Consider the following 24,971-nt stretch of genomic DNA (forward strand, 5'->3'; position numbering starts at 1 on the left):
CTGACACTATTATACACACCGCAGCCAGAACACCAGTGTGACATCTATACACCCCCCTATATCCCTGGCAGCACAGTACCTGTCACATAGACACCAGGTCCCATCCTGTACCCCCCATCTGACACTATTATACACACCGTAGCCAGAACACCAGCGTGACATCTATGCACCCCCCCACCCGATAACCATGGCGGCACAGTACCTGTCACACAGACACCAGGACCCATCCTGTACCCCCATCTGACACTATTATACACACCGCAGCCAGAACACTGTGTGACATCTATACACCCCCCTATAACCCTGGCAGCACATTACCTGTCACATAGACACCAGGACCCATCCTGTACCCCCCATCTGACACTATTATACACACCGCAGCCAGAACACCAGCGTGACATCTATGCACCCCCCCCCCACCCGATAACCATGGCAGCACAGTACCTGTCATATAGACACCAGGTCCCATCCTGTACTCCCCATCTGACACTATTATACACACCGCAGCAAGAATACAGGTGTGACATCTACACACACACACAATACCAGCAGTGTAACATTTTATGTTGAACATAGATAATAAATGTATGATGATCAGGAACAAGTGACAACACACCATGTACTGTAGCTGCCATGGAGGGGGAGTCAGCATACACACATATATATATATATATATATATACATACACACATATACACACACATGCACACACACATTGCACATATATCATGCCATCAAATAATAGTGGCATAAATGCATTTAAAATCACATTAAAAGTTGACTTCCTGTCACCTACTGTATGTGCTGGGGCAGTACAGGCTGTGACAGCTGGGGGCCACAGGGGCCCGAGGTGAGCAGCAGGGCAATGCAAGGTGTGTGTTATTATATATATACACACAGACACACACACACACACACATGTAACACACAGAGCAGGGGAAGGGCTTTGGGAGGCGGCAGCTGAGGGGTGACATTAGCCGGCCGCCGGTCAGGGCCACGGGCAGCAGCCGGTCCTCACACCGGGGCCCCCGCTCCCCACCGAGCCCCTCACATGTATCGCACGTACTCCCGCTGGGCGCAGGGCGATGAAGGAACGGAACCGCTATCTCCGGCCTACTGAGGCCTCCGCATCCCCGGGCTCCCGTACCCCGCGCGCCCGCCCGAGGCGCACCGCACGCCGGCCCTAATGCCCAACTGTAGGCCGGGGATGCGGCGCAGGCCCTGTGCTGTCCGCTTACCTCTCCAAGCTGCCAGTGCTGCTTTCCCCTCCTCTCCCCTGTCTCCCCCCTCCTCTGTGTGGCTGTCAGATGGCAGGAACCTCCCCAACCGGCTGCTCAGGACCGGGGGGTGCTGCTGCTGCTGCCGCCGCCTCTCTGGTCTCCTCCTCCCCGCACAGACCCCCCCTGTGCTGCTGCTGCTGCTGCTGCACGATCACCGGCAGGCGGGCGGGGGAGGGGCGGTGACGCCGGGGCAGCGGCGGCGGCACCGGGGTTAGGCTGGGCACCAGCTGCCTCCTACCACACCATTACCGGGGCCATAGCACCGAGGCCGCTCCCGTAACCGTCCGCAACACGGCAGTGTGCCCTGCTGTGACTGGCACCGGGTACGGGCACAGACACACATCACCGTGCTGCCCCCCTCATGCCCACATCATACTTATACCTGTACTATATCTGCCCACATGTACAGCCAGAGCAATGGGCAGCGAGCACACCTTACCTCACCATGTGACTGACACCAGGTAAGGGCACACATCACCATGCTGCCCCCCTCATGCCCACGTCACACTTATACCTATACTATACCTCCCCCCCCCCTCATGTACAGCCAGGGCGATGGGCAGTGGGCACACCTTACCTCACCCTGTGACTAGCACCAGGTGAGGGCACACGTCACCGTGCTGCCCCCCTCATACCCACATCACACTTATTCCTATACTATAACTGCCCTCCCCCTCATGTACAGCCAGGGCGATGGGCAGTGGGCACACCTTACCTCACCCTGTGACTGGCACCAGGTAAGGGCACACATCACCATGCTGCCCCCTCATGCCCACATCACACTTATACCTGTACAATAGCTGCCCCCCTCATGCCCACATCACACTTATACCTGTACTATAACTGCCCCCCCCCCCATGTACAGCCAGGGCGATGGGCAGCGGGCACACCTTACCTCACACTGTGACTGACACCAGGTAAGGGCACACATCACCGTGCTGCCCCCCTCATACCCACATCACACTTATTCCTATACTATAACTGCCCTCCCCCTCATGTACAGCCAGGGCGATGGGCAGTGGGCACACCTTACCTCACCCTGTGACTGGCACCAGGTAAGGGCACACATCACCATGCTGCCCCCTCATGCCCACATCACACTTATACCTGTACTATAACTGGCCCCCCTCATGTACAGCCAGGGTGATGGGCAGCGGGCACATACATGGGAAGTTCCAGGCCAGAGTCACCCCTCAGATGTGACACCCCGATTCCACTACATTCCAGGCCAGATTCACCCCTCAAATGTGACACCCCGCTTCCACTACATTCCAGGCCAGAGTCACCCCTCAGACGTGACATCTGCTTCCACTACATTCCAGGCCAGAGTCACCCCTCAGATGTGAAACCCCGCTTCCACTAAATTCCAGGCCAGAGTCACCCCCAGATGTGACCCTCCGCTTCCACTACATTCCAGGCCAGACTCACTCCTCAGATGTGACACTCCGCTTCCACTACATTCCAGGCCAGAGTCACCCCCAGATGTGACACCCCGCTTCCACTACATTCCAGGCCAGAGTCACCCCTCAGATGTGACACCCCGCTTACACTACATTCCGGGCCAGATTTACCCCTCAGATGTGACACCCCGCTTCCACTACATTCCAGGCCAGAGTCACCCCTCAGACGTGACGTCTGCTTCCACTACATTCCAGGCCAGAGTCACCCCTCAGATGTGACACCCCGCTTCCACTACATTCCAGGCCAGAGTCATTCCCAGATGTGACCCTTCGCTTCCACTACATTCCAGGCCAGAGTCACCCCTCAGACGTGACACTCCGCTTCCACTACATTCCAGGCCAGTCACCCCCAGATGTGACACCCCACTTCCACTACATTCCAGGTCAGAGTCACCACTCAGATGTGACACTCCCATTCCACTACATTCCAGGTCAGAGTCACCCCTCAGATGTGACACCCCGCTTCCACTACATTCCAGGTCAGAGTCACCCCTCAGATGTGACACTCCCCTTCCACTAAATTCCAGGCCAGAGTCACCCCTCAGATGTGACACCCTGCTTCCACTTTATTCCAGGCCAGAGTCACCCCTCAGATGTGACACCCCGCTTCCACTAAATTCCAGGCCAGAGTCACCCCTCAGATGTGACATCCTGCTTCCACTTTATTCCAGGCCAGAGTCACCCCTCAGCTGTGACACCCTGCTTCCACTTCATTCCAGGTCAGAGTCACCCCTCAGATGTGACACCCCGATTCCACTACATTCCAGGCCAGAGTCACCCCTCAGATGTGACACCCTGCTTCCACTTCATTCCAGGCCAGAGTCACCCCTCAGATGTGACACCCGCTTCCACTACATTCCAGGCCAGAGTCACCCCTCAGATTTGACACCCTGCTTCCACTTCATTCCAGGTCAGTCACCCCTCAGATGTGACACCCCACTTGCACTACACTCCAGGCCAGAGTCACCCCCAGATGTGACACCCCGCTTCCACTACATTCCAGGCCAGAATCACCCCTCAGATGTGACACCCTGCTTCCACTACATTCCAGCTCCAGGTAAAAGTCACCCCTCAGATGTGACACCCCGCTTCCACTACATTCCAGGCCAGAGTCACACCTCAGATGTGACACCCCGCTTCCACTACATTCGAGACCAAAGTCACCCCTCAGATGTGACACCCCGCTTCCACTACATTCCAGGCCAGAGTCACACCTCAGATGTGACACCCCGCTTCCACTACATTCGAGACCAAAGTCACCCCTCAGATGTGACACCCCGCTTCCACTACATTCCAGGCCAGTCACCCCTCAGATGTGACACCCCGCTTCCACTACATTCCAGGCCAGAGTCACCCCCCAGATGTGACACCCCGCTTCCACTACATTCCAGGCCAGAGTCACTCCTCAGATGTGACACCCCGCTTACACTACATTCCAGGCCAGATTTACCCCTCAGATGTGACACCCCGCTTCCACTACATTCCAGGCCAGAGTCACCCCTCAGACGTGACATCTGCTTCCACTACATTCCAGGCCAGAGTCACCCCTCAGATGTGACACCCCGCTTCCACTACATTCCAGGCCAGAGTCATTCCCAAATGTGACCCTTCGCTTCCACTACATTGCAGGCCAGAGTCACCCCTCAGACGTGACACTCCGCTTCCACTACATTCCAGGCCAGTCACCCCCAGATGTGACACCCCACTTCCACTACATTCCAGGTCAGAGTCACCACTCAGATGTGACACTCCCATTCCACTACATTCCAGGCCAGAGTCACCCCTCAGAAGTGACACCCCGCTTCCACTACATTCCAGGTCAGAGTCACCCCTCAGATGTGACACCCCGCTTCCACTACATTCCAGGTCAGTCACCCCTCAGATGTGACACTCCCCTTCCACTAAATTCCAGGCCAGAGTCACCCCTCAGATGTGACACCCCGCTTCCACTAAATTCCAGGCCAGAGTCACCCCTCAGATGTGACACCCTGCTTCCACTTCATTCCAGGCCAGTCACCCCTCAGATGTGACACCCCGCTTCCACTAAATTCCAGGCCAGAGTCACCCCTCAGATGTGACATCCTGCTTCCACTTCATTCCAGGCCAGAGTCACCCCTCAGCTGTGACACCCTGCTTCCACTTCATTCCAGGTCAGAGTCACCCCTCAGATGTGACACCCCGATTCCACTACATTCCAGGCCAGAGTCACCCCTCAGATGTGACACCCTGCTTCCACTTCATTCCAGGCCAGAGTCACCCCTCAGATGTGACACCCGCTTCCACTACATTCCAGGCCAGAGTCACCCCTCAGATGTGACACCCTGCTTCCACTTCATTCCAGGTCAGTCACCCCTCAGATGTGACACCCCACTTGCACTACACTCCAGGCCAGAGTCACCCCCAGATGTGACACCCCGCTTCCACTACATTCCAGGTCAGAATCACCCCTCAGATGTGACACCCTGCTTCCACTACATTCCAGCTCCAGGTAAAAGTCACCCCTCAGATGTGACACCCCGCTTCCACTACATTCCAGGCCAGAGTCATACCTCAGATGTGACACCCCGCTTCCACTACATTACAGGCCAGAGTCACGCCTCAGATGTGACACCCACTTCCACTACATTCTAGGCCAGAGTCACCCCTCAGATGTGACAACCTGCTTCCACTTCATTCCAGGCCAGAGTCACCCCTCAGATGTGACACCCCGCTTCCACTACATTCGAGACCAAAGTCACCCCTCAGATGTGACACCCCGCTTCCACTACATTCCAGGCCAGTCACCCCTCAGATGTGACACCTCGCTTCCACTACATTCCAGGCCAGAGTCACCCCTCAGACGTGACACCTGCTTCCACTACATTCCAGGCCAGAGTCACCCCTCAGATGTGACACCCCTCTTACAATACATTCCAGGCCAGAGTCACCCCTCAGATGTGACACTCCGATTCCACTACATTCCAGGCCAGAGTCACCCCCAGATGTGACCTTCCGCTTCCACTACATTCCAGGCCAGAGTCACCCCTCAGACGTGACACTCCGCTTCCACTACGTTCCAGGCCAGAGTCACCCCCAGATGTGACACCCCGCTTCCACTACATTCCAGGCCAGAGTCACCCCTCAGATGTGACACCCTGCTTCCACTACATTCCAGAGCAGAGTCACACCTCAGATGTGACACCCCGCTTCCACTACATTCCAGGCCAGAGTCACCCCTCAGATGTGACACCCTGCTTCCACTTCATTCCAGGCCAGAGTCACCCCTCAGCTGTGACACCCTGTTTCCACTTCATTCCAGGTCAGAGTCACCCCTCAGATGTGACACCCCTCTTACAATACAGTCCAGGCCAGAGTCACCCCTCAGATGTGACACCCCTCTTACAATACATTCCAGGCCAGAGTCACCCCTCAGATGTGACACTCCGATTCCACTACATTCCAGGCCAGAGTCACCCCTCAGATGTGACACTCCGCTTCCACTACATTCCAGGCCAGAGTCACCCCCAGATGTGACACTCCGCTTCCACTACATTCCAGGTCAGAGTCACCCCTCAGATGTGACACCCCGCTTCCACTAAATTCCAGGCCAGAGTCACCCCTCAGATGTGACACCCCGCTTCCACTACATTCCAGGCCAGAGTCTCCCCTCAGATGTGACACCCCGCTTCCACTACACTCCAGGCCAGAGTCACCCCTCAGATGTGACACCCCGCTTCCACTACACTCCAGGCCAGAGTCACCCCTCAGCTGTGACACCCCGATTCCACTACATTCCAGGCCAGAGTCACCCCTCAGATGTGACACCCCGCTTCCACTACACTCCAGGCCAGAGTCACCCCTCAGATGTGACACCCCGCTTCCACTACACTCCAGGCCAGAGTCAACCCCAGATGTGAAACCCTGCTTCCACTACATTCCAGCTCCAGGCCACAGTTACAGCTACAGTCAATGCAAATTAAGGTCTGAGCAGTTATGTACCACAATCATCCCACTCCCACTGTGTCTCCATAACAATCCCACTGGGATACAACTTCTGTCTCATTCAGAAACCCTACAGCTCCCACAATCTCATATATTTGGCTACATCTGTCACTCAATGTGTGAGTGTGTCTATAACGCTGGGTGGAGCCTCTGACTCCGCCCACACACTATGGGCCTTATTTTGGTTCATTCTTTCTGACAAAATCCTTCTTAGATGGGCAAAACCATGTGCACTGCAGGTGGGCAGATGTAACGTGCAGAGAGAATTAGATTTGGGTGGGGTTTTACTTCAAAGTGAGATCTATATTGCAGTGTAAAAATAAAGCAGTCAGTATTTTCCCTGCACAGAAACAAAATTACTCACCCAAATCTAATTCTCTCTGCACATGTTACATCTGCCCCCCCTGCAGTGCACATGGTTTTGTCCATCTAAGAAGGATTTTGTCAGAAAGAATGAACCAAAATAAGGCCCATAGGGTTTTACTTCAAACAGAGATCTATATTGCAGTGTAAAAATAAAGCAGCCAGTATTTTCCCTTCACAGAAACAAAATAACTCACCCAAATCTAATTCTCTCTGCACATTTTACATCTGCCCCCTGCAGTGCACATGGTTTTGTCCATGTAAGAATGATTTTGTCAGAAAGAGTGAACCAAAATAAGGCCCATAGTGACAGAGAACCAGCCCACAGTGCCAGACACCCTCTGCCTCCCCATGCTGCCAGGCAAATTCGATGACCCCCCTGCAATTCGTGGGCATCCCGCGCACACCCCCCCACGCGATTCACGGCACCCCCCCGCGACCCCCCCTCCCGCGATTCGAGGGACACCCACGACACCCCCCCCCCCCCTGATTCGTGGGACTCCCGCAATTTGCGGGCACCCACTCCCGCGATTCGCAGCAAAGTGGAAGCAGGGTGTCACACACACACACACACACCTAAACAACACCCCCCCCCACACACCCACAAATGTTACTGTACCATCCACTATAATGTACATCTTACTCTGTAACCGCTTTTTAATTAAACAAAACAATACACACCCCCTTCCACATCATATGCTCTCTATTTAACACATTTCACCTATAACTCAAGTTGCAGTACAGGCATCTTACATACAATTCTAACCATATTTCTCAAATGTTCACAAATTAAGGGGGCGCAGCCCCTTACGCTGGTGTGAAGTGCGCCCGTAGGGCGCGATGAATCACCTGGAGTTGACTGTGGTGCTGCACATGACGGGCTGTGCTGTGGCTGCAGCAGGATAGATATAATAATGTAGTATACAGCTACTAGTAATAATGCTCCTTATACAGAGGGTGCAGGTGGAGTTGCCTGTGGTGCTGCACATGACGGGCTGTGCTGTGGCTGCAGCAGGATATATATAATAATGTAGTATACAGCTAGTAATAATGCTCCTTATACAGAGGGTGCAGGTGGAGTTGCCTGTGGTGCTGCACATGACGGGCTGTGCTGTGGCTGCAGCAGGATAAATATAATAATGTAGTATACAGCTAGTAATAATGCTCCTTATACAGAGGGTGCAGGTGGAGCTGCCTGTGGTGCTGCACATGACGGGCTGTGCTGTGGCTGCAGCAGGATATATATAATAATGTATTATACAGCTAGTAATAATGCTCCTTATACAGAGGGTGCAGGTGGAGCTGCCTGTGGTGCTGCATATGACAGGCTGTGCTGTGGCTGCAGCAGGATATATATATAATAATGTAGTATGCAGCTAGTAATAATGCTCCTTATACAGAGGATGCAGGTGGAGTTGCATGTGGTGCTGCACATGACGGGCTGTGCTGTGGCTGCAGCAGGATAGATATAATAATGTACTATACAGCTACTAGTAATAATGCTCCTTATACAGAGGGTGCAGGTGGAGCTGCCTGTGGTGCTGCACATGACGGACTGTGCTGGGGCTGCAGCAGGATAGATATAAGAATGTATTATACAGCTACTAGTAATAATGCTCCTTATACAGAGGGTGCAGGTGGAGTTGCCTGTGATGCTGCACATGACGGGCTGTGCTGTGGCTGCAGCAGGATAGATATAATAATGTAGTATACAGCTAGTACTAATGCTCCTTATACAGATTGTGCAGGTGGAGCTGGCTGTGGTGCTGCACATGACGGGCTGTGCTGTGGCTGCAGCAGGATATATATAATAATGTATTATGCTGCTAGTAATAATGCTTCTTATACAGAGGATGCAGGTGGAGTTGCATGTGGTGCTGCACATGACGGGCTGTGCTGTGGCTGCAGCAGGATATATATAATAATGTATTATGCTGCTAGTAATAATGCTTCTTATACAGAGGATGCAGGTGGAGTTGCATGTGGTGCTGCACATGACGGGCTGTGCTGTGGCTGCAGCAGGATAGATATAATAATGTAGTATACAGCTAGTAATAATGCTCCTTATACAGATTGTGCAGGTGGAGCTGGCTGTGGTGCTGCACATGACGGGCTGTGCTGTGGCTGCAGCAGGATATATATAATAATGTATTATGCTGCTAGTAATAATGCTTCTTATACAGAGGATGCAGGTGGAGTTGCATGTGGTGCTGCACATGACGGGCTGTGCTGTGGCTGCAGCAGGATATATATAATAATGTATTATGCTGCTAGTAATAATGCTTCTTATACAGAGGATGCAGGTGGAGTTGCATGTGGTGCTGCACATGACGGGCTGTGCTGTGGCTGCAGCAGGATATATATAATAATGTATTATACAGCTACTAGTAATAATGCTCCTTATACAGAGGGTGCAGGTGGAGCTGCCTGTGGTGCTGCACATGACGGGCTGTGCTGTGGCTGCAGCAGGATATATATATATAATAATGTAGTATACAGCTACTAGTAATAATGCTCCTTATACAGAGGATGCAGGTGGAGTTGCCTGTGGTGCTGCACATGACGGACTGTGCTGTGGCTGCAGCAGGATATATATAATAATGTAGTATACAGCTACTAGTAATAATGCTCCTTATACAGAGGATGCAGGTGGAGTTGCCTGTGGTGCTGCACATGACGGGCTGTGCTGTGGCTGCAGCAGGATATATATATAATAATGTAGTATACAGCTACTAGTAATAATGCTCCTTATACAGATGGTGCAGGTGGAGCTGCCTGTTGTGCTGCACATGACGGGCTGTGCTGTGGCTGCAGCAGGATAGATATAATAATGTAGTATACAGCTACTAGTATTAATGCTCCTTATACAGAGGGTGCAGGCCGAGTTGCCTGTGGTGCTGCACATGACGGGCTGTGCTGTGGCTGCAGCAGGATATATATAATAATGTAGTATACAGCTAGTAATAATGCTCCTTATACAGAGGATGCAGGTGGAGCTGCCTATGGTGCGGCACATGACGGGCTGTGCTGTGGCTGCAGCAGGATAGATATAATAATGTATTATACAGCTACTAGTAATAATGCTCCTTATACAGAGGGTGCAGGTGGAGCTGCCTGTGGTGCTGCACATGACGGGCTGTGCTGTGGCTGCAGCAGGATATATATATATAATAATGTAGTATACAGCTACTAGTAATAATGCTCCTTATACAGAGGATGCAGGTGGAGTTGCCTGTGGTGCTGCACATGACGGACTGTGCTGTGGCTGCAGCAGGATATATATAATAATGTAGTATACAGCTACTAGTAATAATGCTCCTTATACAGAGGATGCAGGTGGAGTTGCCTGTGGTGCTGCACATGACGGGCTGTGCTGTGGCTGCAGCAGGATATATATATATAATAATGTAGTATACAGCTACTAGTAATAATGCTCCTTATACAGATGGTGCAGGTGGAGCTGCCTGTTGTGCTGCACATGACGGGCTGTGCTGTGGCTGCAGCAGGATAGATATAATAATGTAGTATACAGCTACTAGTATTAATGCTCCTTATACAGAGGGTGCAGGCCGAGTTGCCTGTGGTGCTGCACATGACGGGCTGTGCTGTGGCTGCAGCAGGATATATATAATAATGTAGTATACAGCTAGTAATAATGCTCCTTATACAGAGGATGCAGGTGGAGCTGCCTATGGTGCTGCACATGACGGGTTGTGCTGTGGCTGCAGCAGGATAGATATAATAATGTATTATACAGCTACTAGTAATAATGCTCCTTATACAGAGGGTGCAGGTGGAGTTGACTGTGGTGCTGCACATGACGGACTGCGCTGGGGCTGCAGCAGGATAGATATAAGAATGTATTATACAGCTACTAGTAATAATGCTCCTTATACAGAGGATGCAGGTGGAGTTGCCTGTGGTGCTGCACATGACGGTCTGTGCTGTGACTGCAGCAGGATAGATATAATGTAGTATACAGCTACTAGTAATAATGCTCCTTATACAGAGGATGCAGGTGGAGTTGCCTGTGGTGCTGCACATGACGGACTGTGCTGGGGCTGCAGCAGGATAGATATAATAATGTAGTATACAGCTATTAGTAATAATGCTCCTTATACAGAGGATGCAGGTGGAGCTGCCTGTGGTGCTGCACATGACGGGTTGTGCTGTGGCTGCAGCAGGATAGATATAATAATGTAGTATACAGCTACTAGTAATAATGCTCCTTATACAGAGGATGCAGGTGGAGTTGCCTGTGGTGCTGCACATGACGGGCTGTGCTGTGGCTGCAGCAGGATAGATATAATAATGTATTATACAGATACTAGTAATAATGCTCCTTATACAGAGGGTGCAGGTGGAGTTGCCTGTGGTGCTGCACATGACGGGCTGTGCTGGGGCTGCAGGAGGATAGATATAATAATGTAGTATACAGCTAGTAATAATGCTCCTTATACAGAGGGTGCAGGTGGAGCTGCCTGTGGTGCTGCACATGACGGGCTGTGCTGTGGCTGCAGCAGGATAGATATAATAATGTACTATACAGCTACTAGTAATAATGCTCCTTATACAGAGGGTGCAGGTGGAACTGCCTGTGGTGCTGCACATGACGGGCTGTGCTGTGGCTGCAGCAGGATAGATATAATAATGTATTATACAGCTACTAGTAATAATGCTCCTTATACAGAGGGTGCAGGTGGAGTTGCCTGTGGTGCTGCACATGACGGGCTGTGCTGGGGCTGCAGGAGGATAGATATAATAATGTAGTATACAGCTAGTAATAATGCTCCTTATACAGAGGGTGCAGGTGGAGCTGCCTGTGGTGCTGCACATGACGGGCTGTGCTGTGGCTGCAGCAGGATAGATATAATAATGTACTATACAGCTACTAGTAATAATGCTCCTTATACAGAGGGTGCAGGTGGAGCTGCCTGTGGTGCGGCACATGACGGGCTGTGCTGTGGCTGCAGCAGGATAGATATAATAATGTAGTATGCAGCTAGTAATAATTCTCCTTATACATACAGTGCAGGTGGAGTTGCCTGTGGTGCTGCACATGACGGGCTGTACTGTGGCTGCAGCAGGATAGATTTAATAATGTAGTATACAGCTACTATTAATAATGTTCCTTATACAGAGGATGCAGGTGGAGCTGCCTGTGGTGCTGCATATGACGGGCTGTGCTGTGGCTGCAGCAGGATAGATATAATAATGTAGTATACAGCTAGTAAAATGCTCCTTATACAGAGGGTGCAGGTGGAGTTGCCTGTGATGCTGCACATGATGGGCTATGCTGTGGCTGCAGCAGGCTAGATATAATAATGTATTATACAGCTACTAGTAATAATGCTCCTTATACAGAGGGTGCAGGTGGAGTTGCCTGTGGTGCTGCACGACGGGCTGTGCTGTGGCTGCAGCAGGATAGATATAATAATGTAGTATACAGCTAGTAATAATGCTCCTTATACAGAGGATGCAGGTGGAGTTGCCTGTGGTGCTGCACATGACGGTCTGTGCTGTGGCTGCAGCAGGATATATATAATAATGTAGTATACAGCTACTAGTAATAATGCTCCTTATACAGAGGGTGCAGGTGGAGTTGCCTGTGGTGCTGCACATGACGGGTTGTGCTGTGGCTGCAGCAGGATAGATATAATAATGTACTATACAGCTACTAGTAATAATGCTCCTTATACAGAGGGTGCAGGTGGAACTGCCTGTGGTGCTGCACATGACGGGCTGTGCTGTGGCTGCAGCAGGATAGATATAATAATGTATTATACAGCTACTAGTAATAATGCTCCTTATACAGAGGGTGCAGGTGGAGTTGCCTGTGGTGCTGCACATGCAGGGCTGTGCTGGGGCTGCAGGAGGATAGATATAATAATGTAGTATACAGCTACTAGTAATAATGCTCCTTATACAGAGGGTGCAGGTGGAGTTGCCTGTGGTGCTGCACGACGGGCTGTGCTGTGGCTGCAGCAGGATAGATATAATAATGTAGTATACAGCTAGTAATAATGCTCCTTATACAGAGGATGCAGGTGGAGTTGCCTGTGGTGCTGCACATGACGGTCTGTGCTGTGGCTGCAGCAGGATATATATAATAATGTAGTATACAGCTACTAGTAATAATGCTCCTTATACAGAGGGTGCAGGTGGAGTTGCCTGTGGTGCTGCACATGACGGGTTGTGCTGTGGCTGCAGCAGGATAGATATAATAATGTACTATACAGCTACTAGTAATAATGCTCCTTATACAGAGGGTGCAGGTGGAACTGCCTGTGGTGCTGCACATGACGGGCTGTGCTGTGGCTGCAGCAGGATAGATATAATAATGTATTATACAGCTACTAGTAATAATGCTCCTTATACAGAGGGTGCAGGTGGAGTTGCCTGTGGTGCTGCACATGACGGGCTGTGCTGGGGCTGCAGGAGGATAGATATAATAATGTAGTATACAGCTAGTAATAATGCTCCTTATACAGAGGGTGCAGGTGGAGCTGCCTGTGGTGCTGCACATGACGGGCTGTGCTGTGGCTGCAGCAGGATAGATATAATAATGTACTATACAGCTACTAGTAATAATGCTCCTTATACAGAGGGTGCAGGTGGAGCTGCCTGTGGTGCGGCACATGACGGGCTGTGCTGTGGCTGCAGCAGGATAGATATAATAATGTAGTATGCAGCTAGTAATAATTCTCCTTATACATACAGTGCAGGTGGAGTTGCCTGTGGTGCTGCACATGACGGGCTGTACTGTGGCTGCAGCAGGATAGATTTAATAATGTAGTATACAGCTACTATTAATAATGTTCCTTATACAGAGGATGCAGGTGGAGCTGCCTGTGGTGCTGCATATGACGGGCTGTGCTGTGGCTGCAGCAGGATAGATATAATAATGTAGTATACAGCTAGTAAAATGCTCCTTATACAGAGGGTGCAGGTGGAGTTGCCTGTGATGCTGCACATGATGGGCTATGCTGTGGCTGCAGCAGGCTAGATATAATAATGTATTATACAGCTACTAGTAATAATGCTCCTTATACAGAGGGTGCAGGTGGAGTTGCCTGTGGTGCTGCACGACGGGCTGTGCTGTGGCTGCAGCAGGATAGATATAATAATGTAGTATACAGCTAGTAATAATGCTCCTTATACAGAGGATGCAGGTGGAGTTGCCTGTGGTGCTGCACATGACGGTCTGTGCTGTGGCTGCAGCAGGATATATATAATAATGTAGTATACAGCTACTAGTAATAATGCTCCTTATACAGAGGGTGCAGGTGGAGTTGCCTGTGGTGCTGCACATGACGGGTTGTGCTGTGGCTGCAGTAGGATAGATATAATGTATTATACAGCTATTAGTAATAATGCTCCTTATACAGAGGGTGCAGGTGGAGTTGACTGTGGTGCTGCACATGGCGGTCTGTGATGTGGCTGCAGCATGATAGATATAACGTAGCATACAGCTACTAGTAATAATGCTCCTTATACAGAGGATGCAGGTGTAGTTGCCTGTGGTGCTGCAAATGACGGCTGTGCTGTGGCTGCAGCAGGATAGATATAATAATGTAGTATACAGCTAGTAATAATGCTCCTTATACAGATGGTGCAGGTGGAGCTGCCTGTGGTGCTGCACATGACGGACTGCGCTGGGGCTGCAGCAGGATAGATATAATAATGTAGTATACAGCTATTAGTAATAATGCTCCTTATACAGAGGATGCAGGTGGAGCTGCCTGTGGTGCTGCACATGACGGGCTGTGCTGTGGCTGCAGCAGGATAGATATAATAATGTAGTATACAGCTACTAGTAATAATGCTCCTTATACAGAGGATGCAGGTGGAGTTTCCTGTGGTGCTGCACATGACGGGCTGTGCTGTGGCTGCAGCAGGATAGATATAATAATGTATTATACAGCTAGTAATAATGCTCCTTATACAGAGGGTGCAGGTGGAGCTGTCTGTGGTGCTGCACATGACGGGCTGTGCTGTGGCTGCAGCAGGATAGATATAATAATGTAGTATACAGCTACTAGTAATAATGCTCCTTATACAGATGGTGCAGGTGGAGTTGCCTGTGGTGCTGCACATGACGGGCTGTGCTGTGGCTGCAGCAGGATAGATGTAATAATGTAGTATACAGCTATTAGTAATAATGCTCCTTATACAGAGGATGCAGGTGGAGTTGCCTGTGGTGCTGCACATGACGGGTTGTGCTGTGGCTGCAGCAGGATAGATATAATAATGTATTATACAGCTATTAGTAATAATGCTCCTTATACAGAGGGTGCAGGTGGAGTTGCCTGTGGTGCTGCACATGACGGTCTGTGCTGTGGCTGCAGCAGGATAGATATAATAATGTAGTATACAGCTACTAGTAATAATGCTCCTTATACAGAGGGTGCAGGTGGAGTTGCCTGTGGTGCTGCACATGACGGGCTGTGCTGTGGCTGCAGCAGGATAGATATAATAATGTAGTATACAGCTACTAGTATTATTGCTCCTTATACAGAGGATGCAGGTGGAGTTGCCTGTGGTGCTGCACATGATGGGTTGTGCTGTGGCTGCAGCAGGATAGATATAATGTATTATACAGCTATTAGTAATAATGCTCCTTATACAGAGGGTGCAGGTGGAGTTGACTGTGGTGCTGCACATGACGGGCTGTGCTGTGGCTGCAGCAGGATAGATATAATAATGTAGTATACAGCTACTAGTAATAATGCTCCTTATACAGATGGTGCAGGTGGAGTTGCCTGTGGTGCTGCACATGACGGGCTGTGCTGTGGCTGCAGCAGGATAGATATAATAATGTAGTATACAGCTATTAGTAATAATGCTCCTTATACAGAGGATGCAGGTGGAGTTGCCTGTGGTGCTGCACATGACGGGTTGTGCTGTGGCTGCAGCAGGATAGATATAATAATGTATTATACAGCTATTAGTAATAATGCTCCTTATACAGAGGGTGCAGGTGGAGCTGCCTGTGGTGCTGCACATGACGGGCTGTGCTATGGCTGCAGCAGGATATATATAATAATGTAGTATACATCTAGTAATAATGCTCCTTATACAGAGGGTGCAGGTGGAGCTGCCTGTGTGCTGCACATGACGGGCTGTGCTGTGGCTGCAGCAGGATAGATATAATAATGTATTATACAGCTATTAGTAAAAATACTCCTTATACAGAGGATGCAGGTGGAGTTGCCTGTGGTGCTGCACATGACGGGTTGTGCTGTGGCTGCAGCAGGATAGATATAATAATGTATTATACAGCTATTAGTAATAATGCTCCTTATACAGAGGGTGCAGGTGGAGTTGCCTGTGGTGCTGCACATGACGGGCTGTGCTGTGGCGGCAGCAGGATAGATATAATGTAGTATACAGCAAGTAATAATGATCCTTATACAGAGGGTGCAGGTGGAGTTGGCTCTGGTGCTGCACATGACGGGCTGTGCTGAGACCTGTGTTTTGGGTTACTGTCCAGCTGGAATCGGTGACATTGACGCCAGGTGTCGGGCAGATGTCACTTTGCAAACGTACAGAAGACACCAGGGACGGGGATTGACCTGGAACCCTCATTTACATGATAATGGCCCTTTGTGCTCCACTATACATTGATCTGGTGACAGCTGGGCGCAGCAGACGCTCTATGGTGGCTCATTACATCAGGTCTGAATTAGGCTCATTGTTTCTGAATGCCATCATTCCTGCTAATATAAAGGGGGTTATTCAGACCTGATGAAACAGCTGCAAATTCACAGGCTGGGTTATAATCGATAGAGCACGCATGCGTACAATTAATAATATGCATGCGCAAGACCATCCTGCGATAAATTTTCAATTGCTGTCCGTTTGCAACTTGATTGACAGGAAGCCGGCGTTTGTGATGGTAACGGGCCATTTTCTGGGAGTGTCAGGGATAATGCAGGCGTGGCCAGGTGTGTGAGGGGAAGTCATGTGACATCAGCTCCGCCCCCCATCAGCCTGATTCTATTACAGCCGCTGAGTAAGTCCTGGGCTACACACACACTGCACACACTGGGGAATCATTACATGGTGAGCGGCTGTTATCTGGGAGTGTCAGGTAATACGCAGGTGTGGCCAGGTGTATGAGGGGGAAGTCATGTGACATCAGTTCCGCCCCCGATCACCCTGATTCTATCACAGCCGCTGAGTAAGTCCTGGGCTACGCACACACTGCACACACTGGGGAATCATTACATGGTGAGCGGCTGTGATCTGGGAGTGTCAGGTAATATGCAGGCGTGGCCAGGTGTGTGAGGGGAAGTCATGTGACATCGGCTCCGCCCCCCGATCAGCCTGATTCTATCACAGCCGCTGAGTAAGTCCTGGGCTACACACAGACTGCACACACTGGGAACCATTACATGGGGAGCAGCTGTTATCTGGGAGTGTCAGGGATAATGCAGGCGTGGCCAGGTGTGTGAGGGGAAGTCATGTGACGCCAGCTCTGCCCCCGATCAGCCTGATTCTCTCGTAGCCGCTGAGTAAGTCCTGGGCTACGCACAGACTGCACACACTGGAGAATCATTACAGGGTGAGCAGCTGTTATATGGGAGTGTCAGGTAATACGCAGGCGTGGCCAGGTATATGAGGGGAAGTCATGTGAAAACAGCTCCACCCTCGATCAGCCTGATTCTGTCACAGCTGCTGAGTAAGTCCTGGGCTACGCATACACTGGACACACTGGGAAATCATTACATGGTGAGCGGCTGTTATCTGGGAGTGTCAGGGAATATGCAGGCGTGGCTAGGTGTTAGAGGAAGTCATGTGACCTCAGCTCCGCCCCTGATCAGCCTGATTCTATCACAGCCGCTGAGTAAGTCCTGGGCTACGCACATACTGCGCACACTGGGGAATCATTACATGGTGAGCGGCTGTTATCTGGGAGTGTCAGGGATAATGCAGGAGTGGCCAGGTATGTGAGGGGAAGTCATGTGATGTCAGCTCCGCCCCCGATCGGACTGACTCTGCCGCAGCATCTGAGTAAGTCCTAGGCTACACACAGACTGTGCACACTGGGGAATCATTACATGGTGAGCGGCTGTTATCTGGGAGTGTCAGGGATAATGTAGGCTTGGCCAGGTGTTATAAAGGAAGTCATGTGACATCAGCTCCGCCCCTGATCAGCCTGATTCTATCACAGCCGTTGAGTAAGTCCTGGGCTACATACACACTGCACACACTGGGGAATCATTATATGGTGAGCGGCTGTTATCTGGGAGTGTCAGGGATAATGAAGGGCATGGCCAGGTGTGTGAGGGGAAGTCATGTGACATCAGCTCCGCCCCCGATCAGCCTGATTCTATCACAGCCGCTGAGTAAGTCCTGGGCTACACACAGACTGCACACACTGGGGAATCATTACATGGTGAGCGGCTGTTATCTGGGAGTGTAAGGTAATATGCAGGCCTGGCCAGGTGTGTAAGGGGAAGTCATGTGATGTCAGAATCAGGGTGATCAGGGGCGGAACTATCACAGCCGCTGAGTAAGTCCTGGGCTACACACATACTGCACACACTGGAGAATCATTACATGGTGAGCATGCGGCTTGCACAGGTCAGGTTTTCATTTGGCGTCTACCTGAACGCAGGGCTCTTCAAATCATCAGCTTAGCGATCAGGTCTGAATAACGCCCAAAGTTTGGTGCTCGGGGCATACTGGGACATGTAGTTCACACAGCCTGAACTCTGGACTGTATACAACCATCACCCTCTAGGTGGGCACAGGATTTATGGTCATGGGAGGATGTCTTCCTTATGTATTAGCACGTATTTCTCTAACGTCCTATGGGATACTGGGGTTCAATACTATGGGGATAGAGATCCTCCACAGGAGAGACAGGCACATAAGATCTTTCACTGTGGGTGCACTGGCTCCTCCCTCTATCTCCTCCTCCACTAGTCAGTTTAGAAAAATGTGCCTCAGGAGAGGCTGCACTTCTGGGAACTCCAGAGAGATTTTTCAACAATTTGTTTTAGTTTGTTATTTTGGGGCACTGCTGATAGACCTAGGCAGCAGTCCTGCTTCGAGGGTGCCAGGGGAAGGGTCAGTCACCGGCCTCTTCAGGCGCAGAGCTGCCCTGCTGCAGGACTTTGTCCTGAGTGGGGTTTTCTGTCACCGCACAGCATTGCGCTGGGGCGAGCAGAACCCCCCAGCTGCCGCACACCCCTGGCAAGGTCTGAAGATTACAAGTGGCGGAGGCAGTAGCGGCAGACCTCGCGCAGGTACCGCGCGAACCCCCCATCTTTAATATATTTACTGGTATGTACAGATAGCCGCTGGACCACCAGGGCTATGGCAGTATCTGGTTTTTTCAAAAGGGACAGATATAGTCTATAACGCCAGCTTTGTATTGCTAACAGCGCCAGCTCCGTGTTGGGGGCGGGGCTTAGCTCAGAGCAGGACCAGGCTCTGCTGGGTGCGCCTTAACATACTTCCTGCTTCTTCCTGCATGCAGAGGTCGCCATTACAGCTCCTCATCGGTGGAGTAGATCTTGGATCTTTCTGCCGGCAGAGACAGCAAGTTATAGCGCTATATAACGCTTGCATTGCATTGCCTAGCTTATGTATACTTGTATGACACTGTGTTTTTTATGAATATAGAATCACTGTGTTTTTACTGTACAAACCAGCTCTCTCAAATCTGTGAGCTCGGGTTGCAGGGTGCACTGGTTCCCAAGTAGCTCTGTTTTCTTCCACACTGGCTAGTTAAGATTGTTTAACTGCTTAACACATAACCTCTGTATTACACACTTACAAGACTGTGTGTGTGTGTGTGTGTGTGTGGAGTGGCTGAGGGTCCAGCTTCACAATGGTGAAGACATTGACCTGCATGGTATGCAGCACCAAGTTTATCCCTGCCTCAGTCCCAGGTTACCTGTGAACCGTGTATGTCTCCACAGCCCAGTGAGACTACCCCTCCGGCTAGTGGTGTGCCCCCACAATACAGTGGGGTGTCACAGGGAGACCATGGGCCAGCAGCATTAAAATGCTGCTCAATCCAGTCTCATCCCAGCTGGCTGCTAATACACAGCAGACTCAGAGGGTGCAGAAGGACTTAGCCATCCTGTCAGCTAGGGTGGACATTATCACCCCCTTTCCCAGCCAGTCCAGCCAGCCTCAGAAAAGGCCATTGTCGGCTGTGGCCCCCGATACAGATGAGGATGATATCCTTGATGAGGGGGAGGAGGTGCAGGATCAGGAACCTGTACAGGAACAGGCACCAGTCCATGGCCCTGAACCCTTGATCAGAGCCATTAGGGAGGTTTTAGAGCTCCCTCTGGAGGAGGTCACGGAGGGCGACTCCTTCTTTATGACACAAAAGAAACAATCTGTGTGTTTTCCGGAGCAGGCGGAATTAGAGGGTGTTTTAAAAAATGCCTGGAAGAACCCTGAGAAGAGGTTCCAACTAACAAAGAGGTTTGCAAATGCGTATCCTTTTGACCCTGCAGGTAGAAAATTGTGGGAGGAGCCTCCTGTTGTGGACTCCTCCGTCTCACGCCTTTCTAAAAAGGTATTGCTCCCGGTCCCGGGTGTCTTCACCCTTAAGGACGGGGCTGACAGGAGACTTGAGACCACACTCAAGTCTATGTATACGGCTAGTGGGGCCTCTCAACGTCCCGTACTGGCCAGTTGTTGGATGGCTAAGGCTATTCACACTTGGTCGGCCCCGATCCAGGAGGGTTTGCTGGGGGATAGGTCGGTGGCGCAGTTAGGTGAAAAGCTGCGTCACATTCAGGACACAGCTAAGGCTCAGCGAGGCTCAGAAGGAATTGGGGGCCATTAATGCCCGCAATTCTGCCATGGCTGTCTCAGCCCGAAGGGCCCTGTGGCTGCGACAGTGGGTAGCGGACATGGCCTCAAAACGTAGTGTTGAGAGTATTCCCTTCTCCGGGGAAAGACTATTTGGGAGTGAGCTGGATGAGTGGATTTCCAAAGCTACGGCGGGTAAGTCCACTTTCCTTCCATCAGCCCCTCCTGCACCAAAGCGTCCATTTACCTCTCCTACCCAGCAGTCCTTTCCTGAGACTCGTTTCCGCTCCAGGGCCAGAGGTGCATCCAATGCCAACAGAGGCGGAAGAGGTAAGTTCAGGAAGCCTAACCCCTCTGGCGCACAGGACCGAGCTGCCACTGCAGCCGCCTCCAAACCGTCGGCATGACGGGGTCTCCCCACCGCGGGATGCTCTCGAGGTGGGGGGTCGTCTGTCGCACTTCAGCCAGGTGTGGGATGCCTCGTGCCTAGATTCCTGGGCAAGGAGTCTTATTTCACAGGGCTACAAGCTGGAGTTCGACAGAACCCCTCCCAGAAGGTACTTCAAGTCGACCTTCCCCGCCTCTGCAGAGGACCGGATTCTCCTGCAAGGGGCAATCCAGGGACTGTTTCAGTCCAAAGTAATCCTGCCAGTTCCACTACAGGGGCAGGGTTACTATTCAAACCTCTTCCTGGTGCCCAAGCCAGATGGGCCAGTGAGGCCCATTCTGAACCTGAAAGCTTTGAACCCGTACCTCCGGGTGTTCAAATTCATAATGGAGTCCCTCCATTCAGTCATTGCCAGTCTCGAACCAGGGAAGTTCCTGGCTTCCATAGATGTCAGGGGCGCCTATCGGCACGTCCCCATTTGGCCCCCACACCAAATGTTTTTGCGGTTTGTGCTGGGAAAGGAACATTATCAGTTCCGGGCGTTGCCTTTCGGCCTGTCCACGGCTCTGCGCATCTTCACGAAGATTATGGCAGAAATGAATTCCCTTCTCTGGCAGCATCGAGTGAATGTGATTCCATACCTCGACCACCTGCTAATCATGGCGGGGTCGGCAGGGGCCTTGTGCAGTGCAATCCAACTGACCAGGATGATTCTTTTGGACCACGGGTGGATTTTGAACCGAAAGAAATCATCCCTGGTCCCAGCGGCATGGCATGATCCTGGACACAGCGGAGCAAAAGACATTCCTCCCGCTGGAGAAGGTGGCTGCGATTCAGCAGTTGGTGGTGGAAGTGTTGGCAGGCTCACAGGTGTCAGTCCACCTCTGCTTATGGCTGTTGGGCAAGATGGTGGCCTCATTCGAGGCCATACAGTATGCCAGATTCCACACCAGGACTTTCCAGCTGGATATCCTGACAAAGTGGTCAGGGGGTGTCCCTGCCAGATGCACAGAATGATAATACTTTCTGCACAAACAAGATGGCCAATGGTGGCTAGATTCGACAAATCTACTAGCCGACCGTTGCTTTCAGATCCAGGATTGGCTTCTGTTGACCACGGATGCCAGTCTGAGAGGATGGGGAGCGGTGGTTCAAGGAGTGCATCTTCAGGGCAGATGGTCTCCGTTGGAAGCCAAGTTGCATATCAACAGGTTGGAATTGAAGGCGGTTTACTACGCCCTGTTGACGGCTGCTTCCATGCTCCAGGGCAGGGCTGTGCAGATACAGTCCGACAATGCAACCATGGTCGCCTACATAAACCGTCAGGGAGGAACAAGGAGCATGTCATGCATGAGAGAAGCTGCCAGGATCATCTCTTTGGCGGAACACAACGTTCTGGCGTTGTCCGCCATATTCATACCGGGGGTGGACAACTGGGAGGCGGATTTTCTCAGCCGCCACGACCTCCATCCCGGGGAATGGGAACTACATCAAGAGGAGTTTGATGCCATTGTAGGTCTGTGGGGGACCCTACAGATAGATCTCATGGCCTCTCGAAGGAACCACAAGGTCTCCAGGTACTGCTCTCGGACAAGGGATCCTTGTGCGGAAGCAGTGGATGCCCTAACTTGGCCTTGGGAATACCGGCTGGTATATCTCTTCCCTCCGCTTCTGCTGCTGGCGAAGGTGTTAAAAGAATCAGAAACCAAAGAGCAGAGGCAATCCTGGTGGCACCGGATTGGCCTCGGCGAGCCTGGTACGGGGATCTTCAGGCCATGCTGGTGGAAGACCCTTGGCGTCTGCCTCTCAGGGAAGATCTTCTTCAAGGGCCGTTCGGCTATCAGGACTTACCTCGGCTTCGTTTAACGGCCTGGAGGTTGAGAGGCGGATCCTGAGACACAAGGGCCTGGATTCCATGGTCATATCTACCATGACCCAAGCCAGGAAACCGTTGACGGACTCCCACTATCATCACATTTGGAGAAGATATGTGGCCTGGTGTGAGGAAAAGGACCTGCCACCGGCGGTGTTTAAACTGGGCAATTTCTTGCGGTTTCTTCAAGAAGGTTTGGACTTGGAGCTTAGGCTAGGGTCCTTAAAGGTCCATGTCTTGGCCTTTTTTCAGAGAAAACTGGCATCCTTACCTTAGGTCCAGACTTTTCTTCAAGGGGTACTAAGAATTCAACCCCCCTTTTGTGCCGCCCACTGCGCCATGGGACTTCGATGTAGTTTTATCCTTTTTACAGTCCTGGTTTGAACCATTGGATCAGGCAGATTTACGGTATCTTACGTGGAAGACTGTGGTCCTGCTGGCCTTGGCTTCAGCCAGAAGGGTATCCGAACTTGGAGCCCTTTCTTGCAAGAGCCCTTACTTGGCTTTTCATGGCGACAGGGTGGAGTTGAGGACTAAGCCGCATTTCCTGCCTGAGGTTGTGTCGGCCTTCCACCTTAACCAACCAATTGTGGTCCCGGCCAGTTCGGCTCATCCAGAGATTCCTGCCTCTTTGGCTGTTGTTCATGCCTTGAAGGTCTATGTGAGGCGAACCTCTAGGTTCCGGAAGACGGATGGTCTGTTTGTGCTCTATGATGCACAGAAGAAGGGTGCTCCAGCATCAAAACAGACTATAGCCCATTGGATACGTATCACTATCCAACATGCCTATGGGATGGCTGGATTGACGATTCCATCCTCATTGAAGGCGCATTCGACAAGGTCGGTAGGGACTTCCTGGGCGGCTGCTCGAGGAGTCTCGGCCTTACAGCTTTGCAGAGCTGCTACTTGGTCGGGGCAGCATACGTTTGAAAAGTTCTACAAATTTGATGCCCTGGCCAGGGAGGATTCCCAGTTTGGGCAAGCGGTGTTAGAGCAGTCTCCGCACGTTCCCGCCTGTTCTGGTGGCTTTGGGACCTCCCCCTAGTATTGAACCCCAGTATCCCATAGGACGTTAGAGAAAATAGGATTTTAAATACCTACCGGTAAATCCTTGGTACTTATGTATTATCTGGACTCCCATGTTAAATGCACCCCATTTTTTCATACACCTACTATCCAACTACGCATGGAGTTGATTTTATATAGTGTGGCGAGCGCAGCGAGCCACCGTGCCCGAAGCGTGGTGAGCGCAGCGAGCCCCGCGGGGGGACGCGGTCTCATAAGAAAAACGGGAGTCCAGATATTAGATAAGTACCTAATCCTTTTCTCGTAGTCCATATGGGATACTGGGCGCCCGCCTCAGTGCAGATTTTTTCTGCTGCAGGTAGTTACCTGGCTTTCGTGGGCTTGTTGCCTTATTGAACGAGTGACGTTCTTGTATTGGCTTGTTGCTCTATATATATATATATATATATATATATATATATATATATATATATATATATATATATATATATATATATATATATCGCTCTATCTATATATAGATAATGGAAGAAGACTCGTCACTCCAAGGGAATTTTTCAGCCAATATATTAGGGCAAAATGCAAATATCAGGTGCACAGGTACAGATAGCCAACGTTTCAATACATAGGTATTGTTCTCAAGGCGCCATGTGCCCTGTTCTACTAGACAACAAACAAATACAAAGCCCGCACGGCGGCGGGACCACATATATACACTCACCAGCTCAGCCCGGGCCAATTCCACACGCCGGCTGCATGACACGTTCCGTCTCCCTCCGGAGAACGGGGCGCCTCCTGCTGACGTCATCGCGTAC

The 24,971-nt window shown here is 51.0% G+C and overlaps 1 protein-coding gene across 1 annotated transcript in view; it reads right to left on the bottom strand.

The window, feature by feature from the left end:
• INO80D (INO80 complex subunit D) overlaps positions 1 to 1,446 on the bottom strand; it is a 42,769-nt gene extending 41,323 nt beyond the window's left edge. The window contains exon 1 of the mRNA XM_083154103.1: positions 1,239 to 1,446. The gene's annotated coding sequence lies outside the window, so the exon portion shown is untranslated. The remainder of the gene's footprint in view (positions 1 to 1,238) is intronic.
• Between the last annotated feature and the right edge of the window lie 23,525 nt (positions 1,447 to 24,971).

This window comes from Crinia signifera, chromosome 7, assembly GCF_055691185.1.
Source record: "Crinia signifera chromosome 7, ASM5569118v1, whole genome shotgun sequence".
NCBI lineage: Eukaryota > Metazoa > Chordata > Amphibia > Anura > Myobatrachidae > Crinia > Crinia signifera.